The sequence below is a fragment of the Pleurodeles waltl genome, chromosome 4_1 (assembly GCF_031143425.1).
Source record: "Pleurodeles waltl isolate 20211129_DDA chromosome 4_1, aPleWal1.hap1.20221129, whole genome shotgun sequence".
Classification (NCBI taxonomy): domain Eukaryota; kingdom Metazoa; phylum Chordata; class Amphibia; order Caudata; family Salamandridae; genus Pleurodeles; species Pleurodeles waltl.
The window spans coordinates 28,637,275-28,652,889 of NC_090442.1; the positions used below are offsets into that span (position 1 = coordinate 28,637,275).

Below are 15,615 nucleotides of genomic sequence, written 5' to 3' on the forward strand. Positions count from 1 at the left end.
TTTAAATGCAGCAGCTGTCTACAATTTCATATATTTAATAATGAAACACAAGGTGTCATTTGTATTCCCTGCTGGAGCCTGGAGGCTGCGGTTCTCTCAGCGGTCACCAGAGGGCGCTCCTCGCCTGCTGATGAAATCCACTGAGCACATTGTTTGAAAGGGAGAAGGGTTTCCTCTTCCGGGTCAGCGGCGGCAGAGACAGCACCAGCAGCGGAAGCTGACATCACTTCCGGCCTCTCCCTCTGTGTCCAGCCTGCTGCAGAGGAGGAAGGACCCCCTGTCTGTGCAGTTATCTTCAGACCCTCACAGACCCCCTCAGACCCCAAATCTGCACCTGACCCCTCCCCCCCCCAGCCCCAGGAGGAGGAGAGAGCCTGGAAATGTCTGCACAGGTTTCTGCTCAGGTAGGAGATTGTCAGCACCTTCTGCTGTGTTTGTAGAAATAGACTGAATAATCCTGGAGGAAATCTCTGCCAGGAGCCGGGCTGAGCTGGGCTCTTCTATCCGGGGACCTCTGGGGGGCTTTCCTTCCGGCCCAGGGGGTGTTTGTGTCATCATTTGTGTTAAAGAGAGGATCTGTGCACTGCACCTTACTGCACTGTGAGAAATCTCTGCCAGGAGCCGGGCTGAGCTGGGCTCTTCTATCCGGGGACCTCTGGGGGCTTTCCTCCCGGCCCTGGGGGTGTTTGTGTCATCATTTGTGTTAAAGAGGGGATCTGTGCACTGTACTACATTTTACTGCACTGAGGAATCTGTGCACTACATCTTACTGCACTGTGAGGAATCTGTGCACTGCATCTTACTGCACTGTGAGGAGTCTGTGCACTGCACTGCATATTACTGCACTTCGAGGAATCTGTGCACTGCATCTTACTGCACTGTGAGGAGTCTGTGCACACTGCACGGCATCTTACTGCACTGTGAGGGATTTGTGCACTGCATCTTACAGCACTGAGGAATCTGTACTGCATATTACTGCACTGTGAGGAATCTGTGCACTGCATCTTACTGCACTGTGAGGAGCCTGTGCACTGCACTGCATCTTACTGCACTGCAAGGAATCTGTGCACTGCATCTTACTGCACTGTGAGGAGTCTGCACTGCAAGGAATCTGTGCACTGCATCTTACTGCACTGTGAGGAATCTCTGTACTGCATCTTACTGCACTGTGAGGAATCTGTGAACTGCATCTTATGGTACTGTGAGGGATCTGTGCACTGCATCTTACTGCACTGTGATGAGTCTGTGCACTGCATCTTACTGCAGTGTGAGGGACCTGTGCACTGCACTGCATCTTACTGCACTGTGAGGAATCTGTGCACTGCACTGCATTGTATTGTACTGCACTATGAGGAATCTGTGCACACTGCACTGCATCTTACTGCAGTATGAGGAATCTGTGCACACTGCACTGCATCTTAATGCACTGTGAGGGATCTGTATACTGCACCTTATTGTACTAGGAGGAATCTCTGCACTGCATCTTACTGCACTGTGAGGGATCTGTTTAGTGCATCTTACTGCAGGTGTTTGTGGTTATCACTTGTGTTAAAGAAGGAATCTCTGTGCGCTGCACTGTATCTTACTGCACTGTGAGGAATGTGTGCACTGCACTGCACCGTATTGTACTGCACTATGAGGAATCTGTGCACACTGCACTGATTCACACTGCATTGTGAGGAGTATGTGTACAATGCACTGCATATTACTGCACCGTGAGTAATCCGTACACGCTGCACTGCATCTTACTGTACTGTGAAGAATCTGTGTCACTGCACTGCATCGTACTGCACTATGAAGAAGCTGTGCCACTACACTGTATCTTACTGCACTGTTAGGAATCTGTGCACACTGCACTGCATCTTACTGCACTGTGCATAATCTCTGCACACTGCAGTGCACCATACCGCACTGTGAGGAATCTGTGCATGCAGGACTGCATCTTACTGTACTGTGAGGAATGTGAGACTGCTGCACTGCATCTTACTACACTGGGAGGAATCTGTGCACACTATATTGTATCTTACTGCACTGTGAAGAATCTGTGCACGCTCTACTGCTCACTGCACTATGAGCAGTCTGTACATGCTGCACTGCATCGTACTGCACTATTAGGAGTCTCTGCCACTACACTGCGCTATACTGCACGTTTGAGCAATCTGTGCATGCTGCACTGCATCTTACAGCACTTTTGAGCAATCTGTGCCCACTTCACTGCATCATACTGCACTTTTAAGCAATCTGTGCACACTGCACTGCGTTTTACTGCACTGAAGAAACTGCATGCTACACTGATTCTTACTGCAGAATTAGGAATCTGTGCACACTGCACTTTGTCTTACTGCATGGTGAGAAATATGTGCACTCTGCACTTCTTCTTACTATACTATGAGAAATCTATTCATTGTGCAATACTCTTTACTGCACTGTGAGATTTCTGTGCACGCTGCACTGCGTCTTACTGCACTATGAGGAATTTGGGTACACTACATTGTATCTTAGTGCACTATGAGGAACCTCTGCACATAGCACTGCTTTTTAAAGTTTGGGGGGGCATTGATAGAAGAGGAAATTTGGGCACACTGCACTGCTTTTAACTGTCCCATGAAAGCGGAAATTGATGCACACCGCTCTGCTTTTTGCCACACTAACAGGAGTGTTTCCAGCATGTAGGAAGTCTGCACTGCACTGCACTACACGCGGTGATTAAAAAAGAGAAAATCTGTGCACACCGTACGTTGTTTTGGTCACGCTATGGGTAATCTTTCTATAATGCGTTGCTTTTTCCTAGACTATGAGGAGTGTTTACAGAGCAGTTATTCTGTGCACACTGCACTTCTTTTTCCTAAATTACAAAGAGCAGTTACAGAAGACTAAGGGGCATGTTTATGAGCCCCTAACGCCACCTTGCAAATACGAACGAGCCCTTCACACGCAGCCCTTTGCGTGGAAGGGGCATACAATGGGTATTGCTGTGGGCGTGCCACAGCAACACCCATTGCATTTTGACGCTGCCTCAGATTTACGAGTTTTCATAAACCTGAGGCAGCAGCAAAATCTAACGCAACTCCAGGAGTGACGTTAGCAAGGCGCAACGAGGAGGAATACTTTTATTCCTCCTTGTTTTTTTCTTTTTCTATGTGTGCTGCATTCTGCAGCACACATAGAAAGAGCAAGATGCCAGAAATGATTATGCGAGGGAAGATGTCCCTTACTAAACACAAACAATCATTTGAAAAGAATGCAGCACTCACAGAAGCGCCAAATCGGCATTAGTGATTGTTTATGTGCAGGAAGGGACACCTTTCCGCACATAAGCAATCACACCCTTCAACGCAGACATCCTTGCACGAAGGTGCAAGGATGCCTTCGTTGACGCTGGCAGCTAAATGTAGCACCAGCACAGGGGGAAACGCAGGGGTGCACCGTATTCAATTAAATATGGCGCATCCCTGCGTTGAGAAAATGATGGAGCGCGGCGCTGCCAATTTTGGCGCAGCGTTGCTCATCATCACTTTCCTATAAATATGGGCCTAAATATGCACATTGTGATATTTTTTTAACCGGCACTGGAAGGGGTGTTTACAACTACAGGAGGAAATCCGTTTTTCAACTGAATGAAGAGTGGTTACAAGAGTTGATCTGTACACTGTGCTGTGCTGTTTACTGACACTGTGAGGCGCCTTTAAAGAGAAAAGCTGTAAACATTGCACTGCTTTTACCTGCACTATGAGAGGCAGAACAGGAGGAAAGCTGTAAACATTGCACTGCTTTTACCTGCACTATGAGAGGCAGTAACAGGAGGAAAGCTGTAAACATTGCACTGCTTTAACCTGCACTATGAGAGGCAGTAACAGGAGGAAAGCTGTAAACATTGCACTGCTTTTACCTGCACTATGAGAGGCAGTAACAGGAGGAAAGCTGTAAACATTACACTGCTTTTACCTGCACTATGAGAGGCAGTAACAGGAGGAAAGCTGTAAACATTGCACTGCTTTTACCTGCACTATGAGAGGCAGTAACAGGAGGAAGTCTGTGTACAGTGCATTGCTCTTTATTTCACTATGAGGGACATTTACAGAGGAAAACTGTGCACAGTGCAGTGTGTTTTTACAACACAGTGAGTGAGGGGTGTTTACAAAAGGGTGAATCTGTACATACTGCTCTGCTCTTTTACTACACTAAGACAGTGTTTAGAGTGGATTATATCTGTGCACAGCACACTGCTTTTTACTGCATTCTAAATGATATTTACAGATCTGTAATGCACTGATTATTACTCACACTGAGGGTGTTTAGCGTGGATTATATCTGTGCACAGCACACTGCTTTTTACTGCATTATAAATGATATTTACAGATCTGTAATGCACTGATTATTACTCACACTGAGGGTGTTTAGCGTGGATTATATCTGTGCACAGCACACTGCTTTTTACTGCATTATAAATGATATTTACAGATCTGTAAGGCAGTGAATATTACTCACACTGAGGGTGTTTAGCGTGGATTATATCTGTGTACCACACTGCTTTCTTCTCTGGTGTCCCCCTCCTAACCTTCTTCCTAGTTCCATCTGCGTAGATAAATATCTTTACACAGAGAGCCGATCATGGTGGTGGCTGGAGGATACCAACCTGGACTCGCATAAGTATGTTGGTCAAGTTGCCGTGGCCTATCACATGTAACCGACTGAACTGGTGGTGGACTTCAGGGCAATGAAACATACATTAGTGGAAGAGAAATCCAGCAGAGTCATGGGCAAAAGTTGATGAAAGGCATTTCCGATGGCCAACTCTAGGGGACTGCCAGCTCAGCTATTTAGGATGTGGCTCCCAACACATTTTTTCCTGTTAACCACATCATGAAATGAATGTTAGAACAAGATGACCACAGCACACAGAAGTGTATAGTCCATTGTGTAGCAAGGATAAGTATCCCTGATGGTGTATTTGAGGTCGGAGAAAGCTAAAAGTTGTAAAAGTCCCAAATCTTGATCGTAGAAAGTGTCTTTATTTGTAGGTACTATTGGTGAAAGGATTGTGCCTTCGTCGAGATACAGCCAACACGTGTTTCGTCACTCAGGTGACTTCATCAGGCCCGCCAGCACAACCTCAGCATCCTCACCTACGCCGACAACACACAACTCGTCCTCTCCCTGTCCAAAGATCCTCTCACCGCCAAAGCCAACCTCCACGAGGGACTGAAATCCATCGCCGAGTGGATGAACAACAGCCGCCTGACACTCAGCTCCGACAAGACGGAAGTCCTCATCCTTGGGCGCACCCCCTCGGCCTGGAACAACTCGTGGTGGCCCACCCCCCTGGGCCCCCCACCCACCCCAGCCAGCCATGCACGAAATCTCGGCTTCATCCTCGACTCCACCCTCACCATGTCCAAACAGGTCAACGCAATCTCATCCTCCTGTTTCAACACCCTCCGATTACTCCGCAGGATCTTCAAGTGGATTCCAACAGGAACCAGAAAGACAGTGACCCAAGCCCTCGTCAGTAGCAGACTCGACTACGGCAACGCACTCTACACAGGCATTCCAACAAAAGACATCAAACGACTCCAACGCATCCAGAACGCATCCGCAGCCTGATCCTCGACATACCTCGCCGATGTCACATCTCCCCTCACCTGAAGGACCTCCACTGGCTCCCCGTGGACAAGAGGATCACCTTTAAACTCCTCACCCACGCACACAAGGCTCTACACGACACCGGACCCGCCTACCTGAACACCAAACTCAACTTCTACATTCCCTCTCGACAACTTCGCTCTGCCAACCTTGCCCTCGCCATCGTCCCCCGAATCCAGCGCAAGACCTCTGGCGGCAGATCCTTCTCCTATCTCGCCGCCAAAACCTGGAACTCACTCCTGACCTCACTGCGCCAGACCCAGGACCTCCTCACCTTCAGGAGACTCCTCAAGACATGGCTCTTCGAACAATAGCAGCACACAAACCCCCCCCAGCGCCTCGAAACCCTAACGGGTACATAGCGCGCTTTATAAATTATTGATTGATTGATTGATTGACTTCATCAAGGCTGGGCCGTCCTGCCAGAAAGGTAGGTTGTGAAAGAACCCTGCGGTAAGGTGAGTAGGCCTTAGGTGGTGGGTTAAATCTTAATATAATTGAACTGTGAGTTGGCGATAGTGCCCAAACAGCAGCAGGGGAGTACAAATGGTAACCGTGTATAGTTAGGGAATTGAATGTTGGTCACAAAGATACTAATGTTGTCCAATCCTATGAGAAGTATTTCAAGATTTTGCTGTTTTACCGCTTGAAGAGAATCACCTAAGGATATAGTCAGGGCCTCTGGAACTGTGTGTCCAGGCTGTCTAATTTGTGTGGCACGTAAAGGCAAAGTATGCATTACATTTTTCATAGTATTACTTCATTATTTTGTAATTTTTACAAATGGTAATACTGTCAAGGCAAAGATTTCACATCATTAGCACCAGTGTAACAACCAAATGCAGAGAAAAGCAAGAAAGATGAACTGTTAACCTTTGCGAAGGGCCTTCCACTGAGCGCAAACACAGGTGGTCACGTGTGATCCATTTGCGTAAGAAATCTCCATAATGTGCAAAATCTGGATATTATGCAGCAGAACAGGGATCATGTGACAGATCCATAATTATGCAAACAAAAGCCATGGCTGCAGAATCTCATAATTGCAGTGCGCCTGCATATAGGAATCTCTTTCTCTATAGAGAGGAACTTGAGGGTATGGTAGTCTCGCCCCCCGTCAGATCCTGTTCTCTTTCCTTGAGCACATTCCTCTCCTTTCTTTTACCTTCTCTCTCCTTTCCTCTTGTCCCTGGTGAGCTAATCCCACCTTTCCGTCTCAGACTCTCTGGCTTTCTCACCTTTCTCAGTCTTAGTTTTATGGATAGTTCAGGGTCTCAGTCAGACATAACCTACCCGAGGGAATAACTCCTGGAGTTTGTGACAGTGGTACCCTTGAAATCTGAAGGGAGGGAGAATGTCTGTAGGAAACCTTAGAAAGGAAACATGAGGTGCGTCTGATGAAAACCTGTGGTAAGAGACTAAGACAGACTGACGCCACAGCACTCCAGTTTCCCAAATTGTCCTTAATAAACGCACAAGAATCTTCCTACCCTTGTTTCTGAGATTCCTCCATGTTACCTCAAAAGACAAAGGCCCTCATTACAACCCTGGCAGTCGGTGATAAAGTGGCGTTAATACCGACAACAGGCCAGCGGTAATACCCGCGGAATTATGACCACGGCAGAAACAGCTCTGACAGACAGCCACTTTAACACACCGACCGCCAGAGTGGAATCAACAGGCACCACGGAATAATGCAAGGACAACTACTATAGAGTAAAAAGAGTGTAATAAGATAAATTAGTAGCAAGATGTGCATCCAAATCAAAAAGTATATACATATTTACAAATCAAGGGACACTGCCCAGTCCTCAATGTTCGTGGGCCATAGGGCCACATCACAAAGTCCAAGGCCCCACCTCACTCCTGCAACAACACGGAGAGAACACTGCCCGGGGCGTCAGGTCGAAAATAGCCAGGCACCTCAGGGGGACAGGGAACGGGTGGGGGCACCTCAGCCAGAAGATGGTACAACGCCACTGGTCCAGGTGGGTGAATCATGCCCTGTCCTGGGGAGTGCAAGGCCACAGTCTCTCAAGTGGGTGACTTGCCCACATGCTCTGGAGGGGGCAACATGCCCTGTGCTTCGTCCTGGGGAATGCAAGGCCACAGTCTCTCGAGTGGGTGATTTGCCCACATGCTCTGGAGGGGGCAACATGCCCAGTGAGCTTCATCCTGGGGAGTATGGGGTGAGTGGAAGGCTTCTCCACTGGTTCTGGAGGGGGCATTGTGCCCAGTGATCTTCATCCTGGTGAGGATGGGGTGAGTGGAAGCTACTTCACTGGTTCAGGAGGGAGCATCGTGCCCAGTGAGTTTCATCTTGGGGAGGATGGGGGTGAGTGGAAGGCTTCTCCACTGGTTCTGGAGGGGGCATCGTGACCTGTGATGTAGATCTTGGTGAGTGCAAGGTCACAGTCTCTCAGGTGGGTGTCAGACCCACAGGATTTGCAGGGGCCAGGCCGCACAACAGCCCATTGACGCAGGGCTACACACTGTCCGCTGGCGGTGACGGCTGCTCAGAGGTGGCAGTGGTGGTGCTGCTGGTGGAGCTGGTAGTGGTGGGGGGAGGCTCCAGCCCATCCCCTGCAGCCTCGGACAGGTTGCCCACTAGGGCTGCTGCTGCAGGTGGTGGTGCTGGTGGTGGTGCTGCTGGTGGAGATGGTAGTGGTGGGGGAGGCTCAAGGCCATCCCCTGCAGCCTCGGACGGCTGCACCACCATGGCTGTTGGTGGTGGATACGACTGAGTCCCAGCACCAGGCCCCTTGACTCTACTGCCTGCTGTTGCAGGCCCCTTGCCCTTCCTTTCTGCAGCTGGGGCTGCCTCCTTGCCCTTCCCTCCTGCAGCTGGGTCTGGCCCCTTGCCCTTCCCTCCTGCAGCTGGGACTGGCTCCTTGCCCTTCCTGCAGCTGGGGCTGCCTCCTTGCCCTTCCTTCCTGTAGGAAGGTAGCCTCTTTCTAGCCTTGTTACCCCCACTTTTGGCCTGTTTGTGAGTATATGTCAGGGTATTTTCACTGTCTCACTGGGATCCTGCTAGCCAGGGCCCAGTGCTCATAGTGAAAAACCTATGTTTCAGTGTGTTTGTTATGTGTCACTGGGATCCTGCTAGCCAGGACCCCAGTGCTCATAAGTTTGTGACCTGTATGTGTTCCCTGTGTGGTGCCTAACTGTATCACTGAGGCTCTGCTAACCAGAACCTCACTGTTTATGCTCTCTCTGCTTTCCAAATTTGTCACTGCAGGCTAGTGACTAAATTTACCAATTTACATTGGCATAATGGTACACCCATATAATTCCCTTGTATATGGTACTGAGGTACCCAGGGTATTGGGGTTCCAGGAGATCCCTATGGGCTGCAGCATTTCTTTTGCCACCCATAGGGAGCTCTGACAATTCTTACACAGGCCTTCCACTGCAGCCTGAGTGAAATAACGTCCACATTATTTCACAGCCATTTACCACTGCACACAAGTAACGTATAAGTCACCTATATGTCTAACCTTCACTTAATGAAGGTTGGGTGCCAAGTTACTTAGGGGGTGATTCTAACCCCGGCGGTCGGCGGAGAGGCGGCGGTCGGACCGCGAACAGACCGGCGGTCCAAAAAATGGCATTCTGACCGCGGTGGTCACCGCCGCGATCAACCGCTACTTTCCCACTCCGACCGCCACGGCGGTCATGACCGACGGGCTGGAGTTTGCGCACTCCGGCCCGGCGGTCGACCCAAGACCGCCACCCGCATCATGACCCTGCTTACCGCCGCGGTTTTTGGCGGTCGGGAACCGCCATGCGAACCATGGCGGTAGGCACTATCGGGGCCAGGGAATTCCATCCCTGGCACTGATAGGGGTCTCACCCACCCCCCACTACCCCCCACGAGTCCCCCCCCCACACCCTCCACCCCCTGCCACCCCCCAGAGATGTTACAAACCCCCTGCCCCCCCCACCCCGACATGCACATACACGCACCCCGACATGCACGCACCCCCAACATGCACATATGCACACCCCCTACACACACACATACACAATGGGGGCACATACCCGCACACATACATGCCAACATGCGCACCCGCCGAACTACACACATTGCCCATAGGCACAGCAGCACCCCCCGCCCGCATGCACGCACACACCCCCTCTACACACCCCCATGCACGCACACATCACACAACACCCCCCCCACCCCCTCCCCTCACGGACGATCAACTTACCTTGCGTTGGTCCTCCGGGAGGCGACGGGAGCCATAGGGACGTGACCGCCAACAGAAGACCGCCAACAGAAGACCGCCACACAGAAATGTGGGTCGTAATTCTGTGGGCGGTGTTCTGCTGGCGTGGCGGTGGGGGTTGACCAGTCTCCACTTTCCCGCCGACCGCCAGTGTGGCTGCTGGCGGTTTTCCGGCGGAACGCTCCCAGCGGTCGGAATACGCGCCGCGGCATACCGCCGCGGTCGGCGGTCTTTACCGCGGCGGTAACTCAGCGGTCTTGCGAAAAGACCGCCAAGGTCAGAATCACCCCCTTAGTGTGTGGGCACCCTGGCACTAGCCAAGGTGCCCCCACATTGTTCATGGCAAATTCCCCGGACTTTGTGAGTGCGGGGACACCATTACACGTGTGCACTATACATAGGTCACTACCTATGTATAGCGTCACAATGGTAACTCCGAACATGGCCATGTAACATGTCTAAGATCATGGAATTGTCACCCCAATACCATTCTGGTATTGGCTGGACAATTCCATGATCCCTCGGGTCTCTAGCACAGAACTCGGGTACTGCCAAACTGCCTTTCCGGGGTTTCCACTGCAGCTGCTGCTGCTGCCAACCCCTCAGACAGGTTTCTGCCCTCCTGGGGTCCAGGCAGCCCTGGCCCAGGAAGGCAGAACAAAGGATTTCTTCTGAGAGAGGGTGTTACACCCTCTCCGTTTGGAAATAGGTGTGAAGGGATGGGGAGGAGTAGCCTCCCCAAGCCTCTGGAAATGCTTTGATGGGCACAGATGGTGCCCATCTCTGCATAAGCCAGTCTACACCAGTTCAGGGATCCCCCAGTCCTGCTCTGGCGCAAAACTGGACAAAGGAAAGGGGAGTGACCACTCCCCTGACCAGTACCTCCCAGGGGAGGTGCCCAGAGCTCCTCCAGTGTGTCCCAGACCTCTGCCATCTTGGAAACAGAGGTGTTGGAGGCACACTAGACTGCTCTGAGTGGCCAGTGCCAGCAGGTGACGTCAGAGACCCCCTCTGATAGGCTCTTACATTTCTTGGTAGCCAATCCTCCTTTCTTGGTAGCCAAACCTCCTTTTCTGGCTATTTAGGGTCTATGCTTTGGGGAATTCTGATAACGAATGCAAGAGCTCATCTGCATCTCCCTCTTCGACTTCTACCAAGGATCGACCACTGACTGCTCCAGGATGCCTGCAAAACCGCAACAAAGTAGCAAGACGACTACCAGCAACATTGTAGCGCCTAATCCTGCCGGCTTTCTCGACTGTTTCCTTGTGGTGCATGCTCTGGGGGTCACCCGCCTTCACCCTGCACTGGAAGCCAAGAAGAAATCTCCTGTGGGTTGATGGAATCTTCCCCCTGCTAACGCAGGCACCAAAAAGCTGCATCACTGATCCTCTGGGTCCCCTCTTATCCTGATGAACGTGGTCCCTAGAACACAGGAACTCTATCAAAGTGACTCCCACAGTCCAGTGACTCTTCAGTCAAAGTTTGGTGGAGGTAAGTCCTTGCCTCCCCACGCCAGACTGCAAACCTGTGTACTGCGTGATTTGCAGCTGCTCCGGCTTCTGTGCACTCTTCCAGGATTTCCTTCGTGCACAGTCTAGCCTGGGTCCCCAGCACTCCGTCCTGCAGTGCTCAACCCGCTGAGTTGGCCTCTGACATCGTGGGACCCCCTTTTGTAACTCTGTGAGGACTCCGGTTCACAAATCTTCCAAGTGCCTGTTCAGGTACTTCTGCGGGTGCTGCCTGCTTCTGTTAGGGCTCTCTGAGTTGCTGAACGCCCATTCTGTCTCCTCTTCCAAAAGGCGACATCCTGGTCCTCAGCAGCACCCAAAAACCTCTACTGCGACCCTTGCAGCTAGCAAGGCTTGTTTGCGGTATTTCTGCGTGGGAACACCTCTGCAAGCTTCATCGCAACGTGGGACAATTACCCCCTCCACGTTCCATGCATCGTACTCATGGTGTACTCACCTGTTGGTCTGGAGGCCCATAAAGCAGTCGGTACCGGGGTAGTCACCCCATCCACCAGTCGCTCCAACTCTGCCGAGGTGAAGGCAGGGGCCCTTTCCCCTGTAACACGAGCCATGGTCGGTTCCAGACACAGGTCACAGCAACACATGCAGTGTAGGTCCTCTCCTGTTGAAGGTGAGGTAGTAAGTGAGTGAACAGATAGAAAATGGCGGTCACGACTGCTGCGGTGCGTACCGTCACCGCCGGCGTACTTCACCATTGGCCACTGTACCCCATAGGGCCCAATGAAAACCAATGAGGAGTTGCACGGCGGTTCTCGGCCGCCTCCCGCAACAGTGCACAACGCCAGCGGAATTACCTAATTTCTACCTGTCCCTCCATACTCGACAGGTGGACGCCATTTCAGGGTTGGGCAGGCCATAGATCCTAATTGCGTCACAGTACACAAATTAAAATTATGGACATATCCCACCACAATCATGTTACATTCACAATATGCATTGCATTGTAGTGGTTCGAATGTACAGATAATGACCAGCTGCTCACTCATAGATTGCAACCGCTGCGGATGAATAGGAGATGGAGACATCCCCCCGTGTACACACCCCTGGTGGACTTGGCAACAATGGAGGACAGGCACATTATCCTCACCTATAGACTTGACAGGGCCACAATCACTGAGCTGTGTGCCCAATTGGAACCTGACCTCATATCTGCTATCCGTCACCCCACCGGGATCCCCCCTCTTGTGCAAGCGCTATCTGGGCTCCATTTCCTGGCAACAGTTTTTTTCCAAGTGACTGTGGGCTTAGCAGCAGGAATGTCACAGCCAATGTTCTCAATAGTGCTGACCAGAGTGTTGTCTGCCCTGATTAAACACATGTGCAGCTACATCGTTTTCCCCCAGGTGGAGGATTTGGCCTCAGTGAAAGCTGAATTCTGTGCAATGGGACATATCCCCAATGTCATTGGGGCAATAGATGGAACACATATTGCATGTGTCCCCCCCTGGCGAAATGAACAGGTGTTCAGAAATCGAAAGAGCCCAGATGGTGTGCCTGGCAGGCCAGTACATCTCCTACGTCAATGCTAAGTATCTTGGGTCTGTGCATGATGCCTTTATCCTGAGGAATAGCAGCATCCCAAATGTGATGGCCCAACTACAGAGGTACAGGGTGTGGCTAATAGGTGAGCCCTGGTTCCCAACCAGTTGGTGTATGGGTATGGTGTGGGCCCTAAGGGTGAGTGTGTGGCTAACAGTTGTCACTCAATATTTGCAGATGACTCTGGTTACACCAACCTCTCATGGCTACTGACCCCTGTGAGGAATGCCAGGACAAGGGCAGAGGAACGTTACAATGAGGCACATGGGCGAACAAGAAGGATTATGGAAAGGACCTTTGGCCTCCTGAAGGCCAGGTTTCGGTGCTTCCATCTAACTGGTGGATCCATGTGCTACTCACCCAAGAAGGTCTGCCAGATCATCGTGGCATGCTGTATGTTGCACAACCTTGCCTTGCGACACCATGTGCCTTTTCTGCAGGAGGAGGAGGCTGGAGATGGCTGTGTGGTAGCAGTGGACCTTGTGGACAGTGAAGATGAGGAGGCAGAGTATGAGGATGAGGACAACAGGAGTGCAGTCATTCGTACATTTTTCCAATGAGACACAGGTAAGACAGTGTTATTTCGCATATTATAGACAGTTTGATGTGTGACATTGTCAGTGGCAGGCTGTGGATTCCTACTTCTATGCCCACTCACTGTACTCTTTGGCATCTCTTTTTGCAGATGTTAGTGCCCCACTATAGCTCCTGGTGTGTACAGTGCAGCCAACTACAGGTCTTTCCTATGTAAACATTACTGTACAGTTGAACTGCAATGTTTGAACCTTGTTAAACAAATAGATTTTGAAATCATTTGGCATACACCATACTTGCATTTTATCAAAGTGTGTTTATTGCAGTGCTCTGAAGAAGGGGGGTAGTGTAATGGGCTGGGAGTGATGATGGAGGAAAGTCCAGGTTAGAGTCCAGTCTATTTGTATCACAGGTGCAGTGTCCAAGGGGGCATAGGAAGGGGAGCAATGGCAGTTCAAGGTGGACAGGGTGACAGAGTGGGACACAAGAGTGACAATCAGGAGAATCTTATTTCCTGGCGGGGTCTTGGCAGTGGTCTCTGGCTTCTGCCTGGATCACAGGGAACGTTTGTGGGGTGGTTCTCAATCTGCAGGGGAGGGGTGCTGGTGGCCTGTTGGTCCTGTGTTGGGGCCTCCTGTCCACTAGCGGCAGCGGAGGTGGAGGGCTGTTCAGTAGTGTGGCTAGTGTAGTGTAGGGCCTGGCCACTGTGAACCTCTCTACCATAATACAGAGTGAAGAGCTGGCGTGCCACTGCCTTCCTCATACTGTTGGCCATGTCTGCCAGCACCCCTGCAATGGAGACCAGGGTGGTGTTAATGGCCTTCAAGTCCTCCCTGATCGCCAGGTACTGTCCCTCCTGCAGCCGCATGTTCTCCTGCATCTTGTCCATGATCTGGCCCAGCGTATCCTTGGAATTTTGATATGCTCCCAGGATCGCAGTGAGTGCCTCCCGGAGGGTCAGTTCCCTGGGCCTGTCCTCCCCCTGTCGCACAGCAGTCCTCCCAGCTTCTCTGTTGTCCTGTGCCACTGTCCCCTAGCCCACTGCCACTGACCCCAGGTCCCTGATTGTCCTGTGTTTGTGGGGTGGCCTGGTGTCCCTGTAGTGGTGGACACACTGCTGATTGACATGTCCTGGGAATAGAGGTATGGGCCCGCTGGGTGGGTGCTGTGGTGGTGTTTCCTGAGGGGGGGGCTCTGTGCTGGTGTGAGAGTGTGCATAGGTAACCGACTGTCCGGAGGTCCTTAATGGGCCAGGTTGGTCATCAAGATCCAGGCGACCAGAGCTGCTGTCATCACTGTGGGCCTCTTCTGGGGAGGGACTGGATGTTGCTGGCACCTCTTCGCCAGTGACATTGGCTGGGTTACCTGTGGGGATGTAAATGCAGTGTTATTGTTTCTGCGTGTGACATCTTGTGCATGGGTATGTTGCCCTCTATGGTTGTTATTGCCCTGGCAGATTTGCCTTGTGTGAGTTGTTATTTGGTGGGCTAGGTAATTCTCTCTAGTGTGCATGCTTTAGTGATAGGTATCCATGCAGGTTTGTGAGTGGTGTGCATGCAGGGCTTGGCATTGGGATGAGTTGGTTGTGATGGTGGGGTGATGGGAGTGAGGGTAAGGGTGGTATTATGTGATGGCATACAGGTAGGGGGGTGAAAGTAGTAAGGAGTTGACTTACCAGAGTCCAGTCCTCCTCCTACTCCTGCCAGGCCCTCAGGATGCATGATTGCCAAGACTTGCTCCTCCCTTGTTGTAAGTTGTTGGGGAGGAGGTGGGGGTCCACCGCCAGTCCTCTGTACAGTCAGTTGGTGTCTTGCTGTAATGGAACCCACCTTCCCCCATAGGTCGTTCCACCTCTTCCTGACGTCGTCCCTTGTTCTGGGGTGCTGTCCCATGGCATTGACCCTGTCCACGATCCTCCGCCATAGCTCCATCTTCCTAGCAATAGATATCTGCTGCATCTGTGATCCAAATAGCTGTGGCTCTACCCAGATGATTTCCTCCACCATGACCCTTAACTCCTCCTCAGAGAACCTGGGGTGTCGTTGTGGTGCCATGAGTGTAGTGTGAGTGGTGTGGATGAGGGTGTGTAGGATGGTGTGTTGGGGTGTATGATGTGGGGTGCGTGAGTGGTGTATAGGTGA

General features: G+C 51.3%; 1 protein-coding gene across 2 annotated transcripts in view; it reads left to right on the forward strand.

Moving 5' to 3' along the window:
• The first annotated feature begins 207 nt into the window (after window positions 1-207).
• LOC138287304 (zinc finger protein 624-like) overlaps window positions 208-15,615 on the forward strand; it is a 30,173-nt gene continuing 14,765 nt past the window's right edge. For both annotated transcript variants that reach the window (XM_069227657.1, XM_069227659.1), the window contains exon 1: window positions 208-404. The gene's annotated coding sequence lies outside the window, so the exon portion shown is untranslated. The remainder of the gene's footprint in view (window positions 405-15,615) is intronic.